At 37.7% G+C, this 9,552-nt stretch overlaps 1 non-coding gene across 1 annotated transcript; it reads right to left on the reverse strand.

The window, feature by feature from the left end:
* Positions 1–4,079: 4,079 nt before the first annotated feature.
* On the reverse strand, positions 4,080–4,243 carry LOC127364750 (U1 spliceosomal RNA). Its single transcript, XR_007885058.1, has one exon. It is a non-coding gene; the product is annotated as a U1 spliceosomal RNA (small nuclear RNA).
* Between the last annotated feature and the right edge of the window lie 5,309 nt (positions 4,244–9,552).

Here is a 9,552-nt window from a genome sequence, read left to right on the forward strand (position 1 = left end):
TCAGCTTCTGCCTGAGCTGTTTTGGAGGAAAGTAATGCATTGTGTTAGTCATGCAGCTTTAGTAAACAAATCATTCCTTTGTGGATATAACAGAGTCACCACATGGACAGCATCCCAAAGGGTAGGGCACTCCAAACATACTGATGGTCTCATTTTTCTTCAGCTATTACGTTACAGTGCTTTAAAAATGTATCCCATTGGAATGTATTTTTTAAACATTATTATGGTGGATAGATGATCATGTATGCATGCATTAAGTGTACATGATCACAGACTAAACAGTAGATTCCCAAAATATAGTCTATATAACAAATGTACAATATATATTTCACTTTTTTAGCATATTATATTAAACCTGTTTCCCTTTAGTCAGAGCAGTTAAGAAAATGCATACATCAACTGACAGGAAGTTAGTTGGTGGTGGTGAACTATTTGGGCAGATTGTAACCCAATCTTTTCCACAAACGTAGACAAAACAATTCAGCTGACAAAACAGATTGTGTATTTGCCAAGTCTAAATTTTGACATAACGGACATGATGCACAACATGTAAATAACACCAGAACAGACAGCAGATTGCTTCTCTCACCTTATTGCCATGAGGGAGTGGGTACAGATCTGTTTTATTTTTAAGGGAAGGGATACCTGTTAGTAACTGTCAACTTTTTAAACTTTTCTGAAATTGTGCTTCTTACAAGCCAATTAGCTACAGGGGTGGTAAAGCACATGGACTCTATATTTGCACGGCATGGGATACCACAAACAGTTGTCACAGATGGACCTCAGCTTGCTTTTCTTGAATTCCCAGTTTGCAAGGCAATGTGAGTTCAACCATGTAACGTGTCCACACTTCCCCCAGGCCAAAAAGTCCAAAAACTGTTAATATTAACTTTCATTTTCATTTTTTATATTGTAGTATAAATATTGTCAGCTACTGTTGCTATGGTGTCTATCATTAGAGATTGTGGAATTTATTTTCACAGCAGAAATTTACTGTTTATTTTGCCTTTTGGTGAAACCCCAAGTCGGGACTGCATGTATGGACAAAGAAAACCACTGCATGTCAGTCTGTGAAAGCATCCTACATACTTTATGTTCTGCATTATTTGCCTTTTTGTGTATAATTGCTTCTTCCAGCGCTGCTGTTGCTACATTATTTCCTTACTCTTTTATCTTGATAGTAGTCTTCAAAGGCCAGTGTGTTTGCATGCGTTATGTGTTTCACCTGTGGGACTTCAGTTTGACAGCCTTGGTTCAATTTGAAAAACAATGCAACAAACCAACCTATTCCACTCCAGCACATATAAAAGAACATTAACTATGATCACAGCCATGGCCCGTTAACTCCATTCCCCACAGACTGAATTATTAGTAGCTAAAGGCTAAAAGGTGGAGCTAAACCTGCGGGTAATAAAATATTTCTTTAAAGCTCTCAAGACTGCAAGGTGGCTCTTGGGTTCCAGGGTTTTGAAACCAGCAGTGAAATGTAGTCTCTCATCCTGGGATAAGGTCTCATAAAAAAATAATGTTACTGCTCAGGCATGGCCCTGCTCGTCATTCTGAAGTCTGAGCTAAAAGTTAAAAGGTGCTTTCTATACTTCACACCGGCTTTCCATCTCAGGCTCTTACTTGTTTAATGTTATTAAATTGTGAAATTTTAGCTTGGCTCATTTGCTCTTTCACAACAGTGTGTAAATTAAACAGGAGGTCAAACAAACACATAAAATAAAAGACAGTGGTGGAAGTATTCAGATTCTTTACCAATACTACACTATAAAAAATACTCTGAAAAAATCTGAAAAAAGTATCAAAAATAAAACAGTCACAGGGGCCATTTTTGATGGCCTTTCAATGTGATTCTAGTATCATTAGGTTGGTTGGTAGAGGTGGAGCTAGTTTTAACAATTTTGCAGAGAGACTGTAACTAATGATTGTTTTCTATTTTCTTGAGCAATGCATTTCTATATTACTATGTCACAATTAATTAATCAGTGGTTTACTGCAATTTAAGATTAGGAAAAACAGCTTGTTTATGTGTTTCAAGAATGAAAGCTATATTTATTAAGAACATGAGGCATAATTTTGCTGTGATGATTTAAAAACATAGGTCACATTTAAACCTTTTTTTATATGCAGCAATAGCTCACACATCTCTATGTTTTATAATTTGAATTGCTCTAAACCATCACTAATGTTGTCCCATTCTCATAAAGTATTTAAGTATTAGAGGATTTCAGTGATAGGATAGGATTCAATTTAGCAAAACACTGTAGATAATTGTATTGCCAACCTTTAAATGGAGATATAAAACTTAGACTTGCCACCACCATGTTCTCCAATCTCGTGGGCTCCTTGTGCTTGATAGAGTGAGTACAAGTACCATTAGAGTCCTGGTGAATTGGTTGGAATTAAAAGAGATGTTTGTCACTGCCTGTGAAGTCAAGCATTTGCTTAGTTGAGCAAATTCAAGTAACCCAGTTAACTGGCATTATGACACTGGTAGCAGAGAACACAATGAGTAAAAAAAGGAAGGACACAAAACAACTAATGAAGCAGGTGGCAGACTGATGGAGAAGAAAAGGGGGAAAAAAAGCAGAGAGTAAATGTATAAGCAGGAAGAACTGCAGCTTTGCCAGCTGAGAAAAGAACCTGCAAAGGGCTATGCAAATGCCCGAGTCAGAGGCTGTCAAGAAATCCAAATTCAGCTCAAGCACGTGTCCGCACTCACCCTCTGTGGAGTCCTTACACGCTTTATTATTCATTTCCAGACATCACTTGTGGCTCCTGGCCATATTTTCAGAGAGCAGAGAGGGAAACATCCTTGAGAGGCATCAGGCAGCGAGACGGGGAGTAGTGTTAGCACTTCAGCTCACTCCAAAGGCGTTACCAATCCCTGCGGACAAGTAGAGCCCCACAGAGAAATGGATGGGATGCAAAATAGCATATGGCCAGGCACTATCATTCTAATTGCAGCTGTCTGTGAATGACGGGCTTCCGCGCAGGACACCAAATCCACCTTGTGCTGCTGAACGCTCTTGCATCTGCTTATCTTTCTCTGAGTGCAGAAGAACATTTCTGAACTTAATAAACTGGCCTCCCTCAATAAGCTACTACTCAAAGAAATAGCAAGAACAGCAGGAAAGAAAAATTAAACGTATCTCTGCAATTTATACACAGTCGCAAACCATCCCTCCTCAAATGTAAATTTACAGTACATCTGACTAAATGTAAAGTTACTGAGCAGGTGCCAGTCTGAGTTTATGTATATCCTTCCCTCTGTTTTGTTGTATTCCTGTTTTGTTGCTTCCAGTATTGAGCTGTTGTAATGTGGTGGTGGTAGTTTGGGAGGTTATTACACTATTTCAAAGACCATATCAGTGGTTGGGCATATTTCAACCCAAAAAACAGTACAGCTTGCATTTGAAAATATGGAAATGATGGAAATAACGGTGGGGAAAATGCAATAGTCCAAAACAACCCTGTGTCTCTATTTCTATCCTCAAAAGATTAAATGTATTAACTGAAACATATATCATGTTTCTCACATCTAGTTTTCTTATTTTGGCATTACTGACTTATCTTCATCGTTTTAGTTGTTGTAAATCAGTGCAATGAAAGTCCTGTCAATCAATTTGACAGCAATACGGTTACCATGATGTTTTTGTGCCTCAACCTAACCAAATCTTAGCCTGGATAATGGTTTGCGTGTTGTCCTACCAATAGGAGTATCAAGTCAGAAAACATTTAAATGGTTCATCACCCGTTTTTTGGATTATAGAACACCTTTACTGTGAAGGTGGTATTTATTTTCAACTGCAGTCAGCATTGAGGACAAAAAAAACCTAAAGATTGCCAAGGTGTCAATTTTTTTTATCAACTAGCGGTTTGGGCCTCCAGTGGTAATGTCAATAAAGACTATTTTGCTATCTTGCCTTAACAAGTAAGATTTAAGATCAGATTTACTTTTTAATCCCCTATTAAAGAAATTATTCTTTTCACTCTTTTTTTATTTTCTTATACACACACAGGCTGAAATGCACACTCATGCACATGTAGGGCTTGTGGAGAGATGGTGGAGTGATGGGCTGCCACGTAAGCAGGGCCCCATGAGCAGAAATCATGCAGTCAAGATTCCCACATTTGGGGAATTTGCAGAGGTCAGCTCAACCAGAGCGCAATGGCTGAGCCTCGCCCTGGCTGAACCACCTTCTTGATCATGGTATCTCCCCTGCCAGGTAAGTAGTAAATAGTAAATAACATAATCATCCTGCCAACATCCGAAGCTGTGATGGTGCTTATATGTTGTATGTTGATTTACAACAGTCTGTACCACTGCGTCAATTCTCGCTCTGGCATAGAGACCAGGTTACCTTTACATTACTCTAGAAATACCATGAGTAATTTTAACTTTATGTTGGTGGTTGGTCAGAGAGAGAGAGTATCCATGATCTTATAAATGAACATGAAACAGGTAATGTTAGTTTTTTTTAAGGTCAGGACTACAGGATTTAAGGTTTGTTCTTATTCGGATTTACCTCTGACTTTACTCCCAAGTACAGACAACATCCTCGACAACAGGCAGTAAACGTCAGCTGGCCAACACTCCACAAATAAGTTGACAACAAGGCATTGCTGTAAAAACTGCTTTAATTCCTGTTTTTATGGCAGTGAAGATATCACACAGGCTTAACGATTTAGCAACTGAAGAGCTTCCAGACGCCGGCTCTAATTCAATTTCTTTTCCTGCTCATTAACTTATAGTCCAGTCATTAGTTAAAGGCAGTGCTGTTTGGATTGGCTCAGCATTTTGGGTAAATTAAGAGCAGGATGTGTTGTCAGGCTGATGTACCCTGAGATCAGTGGATACAATTCTCCAAGGTAACTTGAGTTTGTCAAGAAGCTGCCAGACATGTTTTTGCTCTGTTTACAACAATTTACAAAGACGTTAAAGAGAAATGTTGAGTTTGTGTTTGCCCTGAGTAACAGCAGTAACTCCCATCTGTTTTGCTTAAAAGGAAGCTGGCTATATATTTAAGTAATTCTGGTTTATTAAGTATTGATTACTCCTCTTTAATTTCTTGCTGCTTTAAACTTTTAGTGACAATCTACAAAGAAACTCAGTGACTCACTAAAATTAAAATGTCCCTATATGCTCTCTTTTTTTTCCAAGGGACTCCATATTCTTCTAAGATAAATGAAGGTCAACTTTTAAGGCACTTTTTGGCACTTTCATAACATCTACAAGTTTTGGAAAGACTTTCTCACCATTAATTCATTTATCCTTCCTTACTATGGCCTTATTGCCAAAATTATTTATAATTTCTGACAGTGAGAGAGGGAAGCTGCTCCTGGCAGGGGGAGAACAGGAAGAACGCCAGGGAGTAAAGTTATATCTTTAATTAATTAACATGGACAATGTTATCTTTCTGACTTCAATGGAAGTTTTTTCAGCCAGAAGGCCCTAGACAAATATAATATTAGCTCAGGAGGAGGAGGCTGAAATCACTGGAGGTCACAGCCAGCAGATAACCACTCATGGTGATGTAAGATGCAAACTAGAGAATAGAGTATTAAAGTAATAACTAAAGAGGAAACATGCAGACAGACTCAGGACAGAATTGTATTGTGTATGATGTGTTCTGAGGATTTTGTGGATCCTAGCCAAATCAGGAACTTGGGATAAAAGGACGGTTTTAAAGGATTAGTTCTTTTTTTGTTTTGTTTTTTTAAGTAGGGACTGTATGATGTGCTATAATTAGTGTATTAGCTGAATTAGACTTAAGGTTAGTGTGACCCCAGTTTGGGGAACTAGACGGGAGTCTCGGCAGGAAAGAATAGAAAAGCACTGCTGAATACAGGGTCAAAAATGTATTTTATTCAGTTTAATTGTACGTTGCATTATTGTATTGTTGTATTTGTTTTCTCTTCGATAAGCTTTTTTTACAACATGGGTTTTATTTTCATAGCACAGGCCCTTGGCTGCATTAGTTCTGAATAAATTGTTCTCACCATTGCTAATAATAGGTCAACTAGGACAAGAAACACAAGCAGTCAGACAATCAACAAGGGCAAAACAGTAAAATGACTGTATTGTATTATTCAAATGGCCTGCTATAACAATTTGTTACAATTTAAACAAAAAATTCCTGGTTTGACTCACTGCACTAACCATAGTCATGTGCATGTGGTTTCCACATGCAGTGATTATCGTGCAATCATTATGGGTGCACCTGCAGGTTTATGAAGCCTAAAATCAAAAATAAATGATGAACCTTGTATGGACCGAATATTCGTCACTGCGTGGCTGGCTAGCCTTCACAATGTGACTGTGTGAACAGTGGAACAGATTCCTATCTATAGACTCTATACACTCACACACAAAAACAAACCTATTTCAGGCAGAAATACGTGGGAATAGAAAATGTAGCAACTTTTCTAAACTCAAAACAACACACACATTGTTCTATTATGAAGTAGGTGTTTGATTATACTCTAATGGCACACCATGGGATAAAGCAGCCTTTAAGCTGCCTCAAGGCCTGAATCTAAACTTATCTGTCTGCCCTCCCACATACAACTGCTAATATACTGTCTCTGTAGAACATAAAGAGACTAATTACATATAACTGTATTCTTGTAATTATTCACTGTACAGAAAATCCGTCAGTCTGTCAAGGTGTCTTGCACGACTAACTGGGTGTCTGCACAAAAGCTATTACTCCTTTTTAGTTTCATTAATTTCTTGAAGCCAGTAGAGAAAATAATTCTATGCAGTGTGCCCTGGGAGGTGAAATGTGAGCTTTTGGATCAGAAAACAGTATGTAAAGTTTTAGGTTGCATAACAGAGGATGTAGCCTGAGGAAGTTGAAAACAATGGATTTCATATGAAACTACAGATTATGGAGAAATAAACTCCACCGTACCATTCCGTGTGCCAGTTTTATGTTGATGTGAGTGTTTATATTCGGTTGGTCAGTAAGCGTGTCGACCACCTCATGCTGATGCCATTTACTGTTACACTGCAAAGTGGCAAAGGTTGACAGCTCCATAAGCGTTTATTAGGAACACATAATGGTAATGACCATTGACATCAGCTGTCATATATGGTGTGCATCTACATCTCGGGCAATAACAACATAATTATACGCCTGAGGGGCAAATGAAATTAAATGCTTAGTAGCGTGTCTTTGAAATAACAACCAAGGCTGTAAAACTGCAGTCTAAATATGGAGAATGAGTGACTCTAATGATGATTCAGTGGACAATTTGTTTACAGTTGAATTTCATACCATAGTGAAATTAAGTGAAATCAGTTGTTGCTTAGATTTAAAACACATGCTGCAGAAATAGCCATTAGCAATTAGTGCTAAGAGAGATAAAATGCAAAAACACTGGTATGCTCCTTTAAATGTTTCCCGTTTTAATGAATTGGTCATTATAAACATGTAACTCAACACCTGTTGACCATGTCACCAGAATGGAATAAAAAACATATTTTTCACAATTTGTTCACCAATAACGTAAACTATAAAACACACTGAATATAATAATACATCTCATTATGTATTAGTTGAATTGATTGCATTAGTTTTAAAATTAGATTGTATTTATATTGAACTCCCAGTGACGATGACAGCAATTGTGTCACCAGTTTAGTTCTTTCCATCAAGTGGAGCTGTCAGAAACCTACTACAAGTGGGTTTGCAATGGGTGCAATATGATTCAAATGTGGCATTATGAAGCTTTATGATCTGCATCACTGGGACAAAAAATAAATAAAAATGCTTAGAGAACTGATGCACCTGAGGTTAGTCCTTCAGTGTAACATCAGGTACAGGTTCTGACCCTCAAGAATTCCGTACACCAGACTCAAAAGAGTAACATAAAAAAAATAAAAAATTAAGACATTTATTTCCTTGCTTTGCTTTTAAAAATGTTGAAAGGATATTTATAGATATAGAGCTTGAAGATTTTTTTTCTGCGTGTGTTTTTTAGTTTTCCTTGTCAAAAAGTTCACCAACTCTGCACAAAGCATCAAGTGAGCAATGGTTGCCATGGAAGCAAACAAAAAATCTTTTACATGTTTTCATAAAAGGCAAATTTAAATTTCCAAGCTGACTCCATTCTGTTGATTGTACAGAGCTCTCAATAGTATAAATTAATATGCACATGGTGAACCTTAAACAAAGTGATATCGCTAGCCATATGTTGGGCTTTTACTGTGAAATCCTTTGTGATAAGGCCTGCAGGTAAGACCTTAACCAGAAACTCCATGACCAAAATAAATGGAGCTAAGCTTTTTAAGACATCTCCAGCTTGGACAGTGATGGTGGCCTGAAGGCTCCTGAGCCAACCTGAAAAATCCTGACCAGGAAAATGAATCAGTAACGCTTTTCCTTCCCTTAACAACAATTATGGAGGTTCTGAAAACTGTCTACCAAAGTTTAATCTACTTACTGTGCTTGTACAGCTCCCAGGTGTGGCCCCATATATTTGATCAAATGAAAAACAGAAGTGTGTCAAAAAGAGCAAAAACATCTGCAATAAAAATGCAGGTTGTGTTATCCACTTGTGAAGGAAGTCAGTGAAACAGTGTTGTTTTGGGTTGCAAATTAGCTCTGAAACCAACCGAGCTGATTCGACAGCTGACAGTCTCGAAAGAGCAGAGCAAGCAAGCTGTGTTACTGTTTTATGGGCTGTGAACTCACTATTGTGTGTGTGTTTTTGCATGTGTGTGTACGTGTCAGTTTTCTTTTAACAGAATTTGTTGATCTTTTTTCACAGCCAACTCACACCCTGCCCCATAATTAATAGAGCACTGGCAGCATCTCCTCATATGCACCGACTGTGTGCTCGGCTTCCTCCGATGTCAAGAGCCAAGAACGGGATTCAAAAATAACAGGGGAGTTTGAAAAAGGCAGAAAAATATGGTTGGAGATAGATTCTCACCAAACTTGATAAATAAAAAACAGAGAAAGAAAAAAGATAAAGCACTTGTGTAAAAAGCGCTTGCATTTCTGAGAAGCATTTACAGTATATAGATTAATATAAGTCAAACTTTTACACTTTGTACTATCAATCCAATCTGAGGGCAGCAGATTGTTTTCGCACTTTAATCTCTGTGGGTGGAAACATTCAACCTTTTTGGCACAGCAAGTGATGTTATAACACTACAATTTTATTGATCCCCATGTAGCGATCAGTATTTTTACCCGTTGGGTGAACACTCCCACACTAGCAATTGCTCTGCGCTCATGCATCTTTAAAGGTCCAGTGTGTAACATTTGGGAGGATCTACTGGCAGAAATGGAATATAATATTCATAGATTTTCATTAGTGTACAATCACCTGAAAATATGAATTGCTGTATATTTGTTACCTTAGAATGACCTGTTTTTAACTACAAATGGAACGGGTTGTTGATTTTGATCATAAACCAAAATTTTAATTTTGACCTGATGATGGAGCTAAATGACAAGTCAGATAACATAAGTTCACAAACACCATCAACACATGCACCAAATGACATGGTAATCAAACCAACACTTATGG

This window comes from Dicentrarchus labrax, unplaced genomic scaffold, assembly GCF_905237075.1.
Source record: "Dicentrarchus labrax unplaced genomic scaffold, dlabrax2021, whole genome shotgun sequence".
Classification (NCBI taxonomy): Eukaryota; Metazoa; Chordata; class Actinopteri; family Moronidae; genus Dicentrarchus; species Dicentrarchus labrax.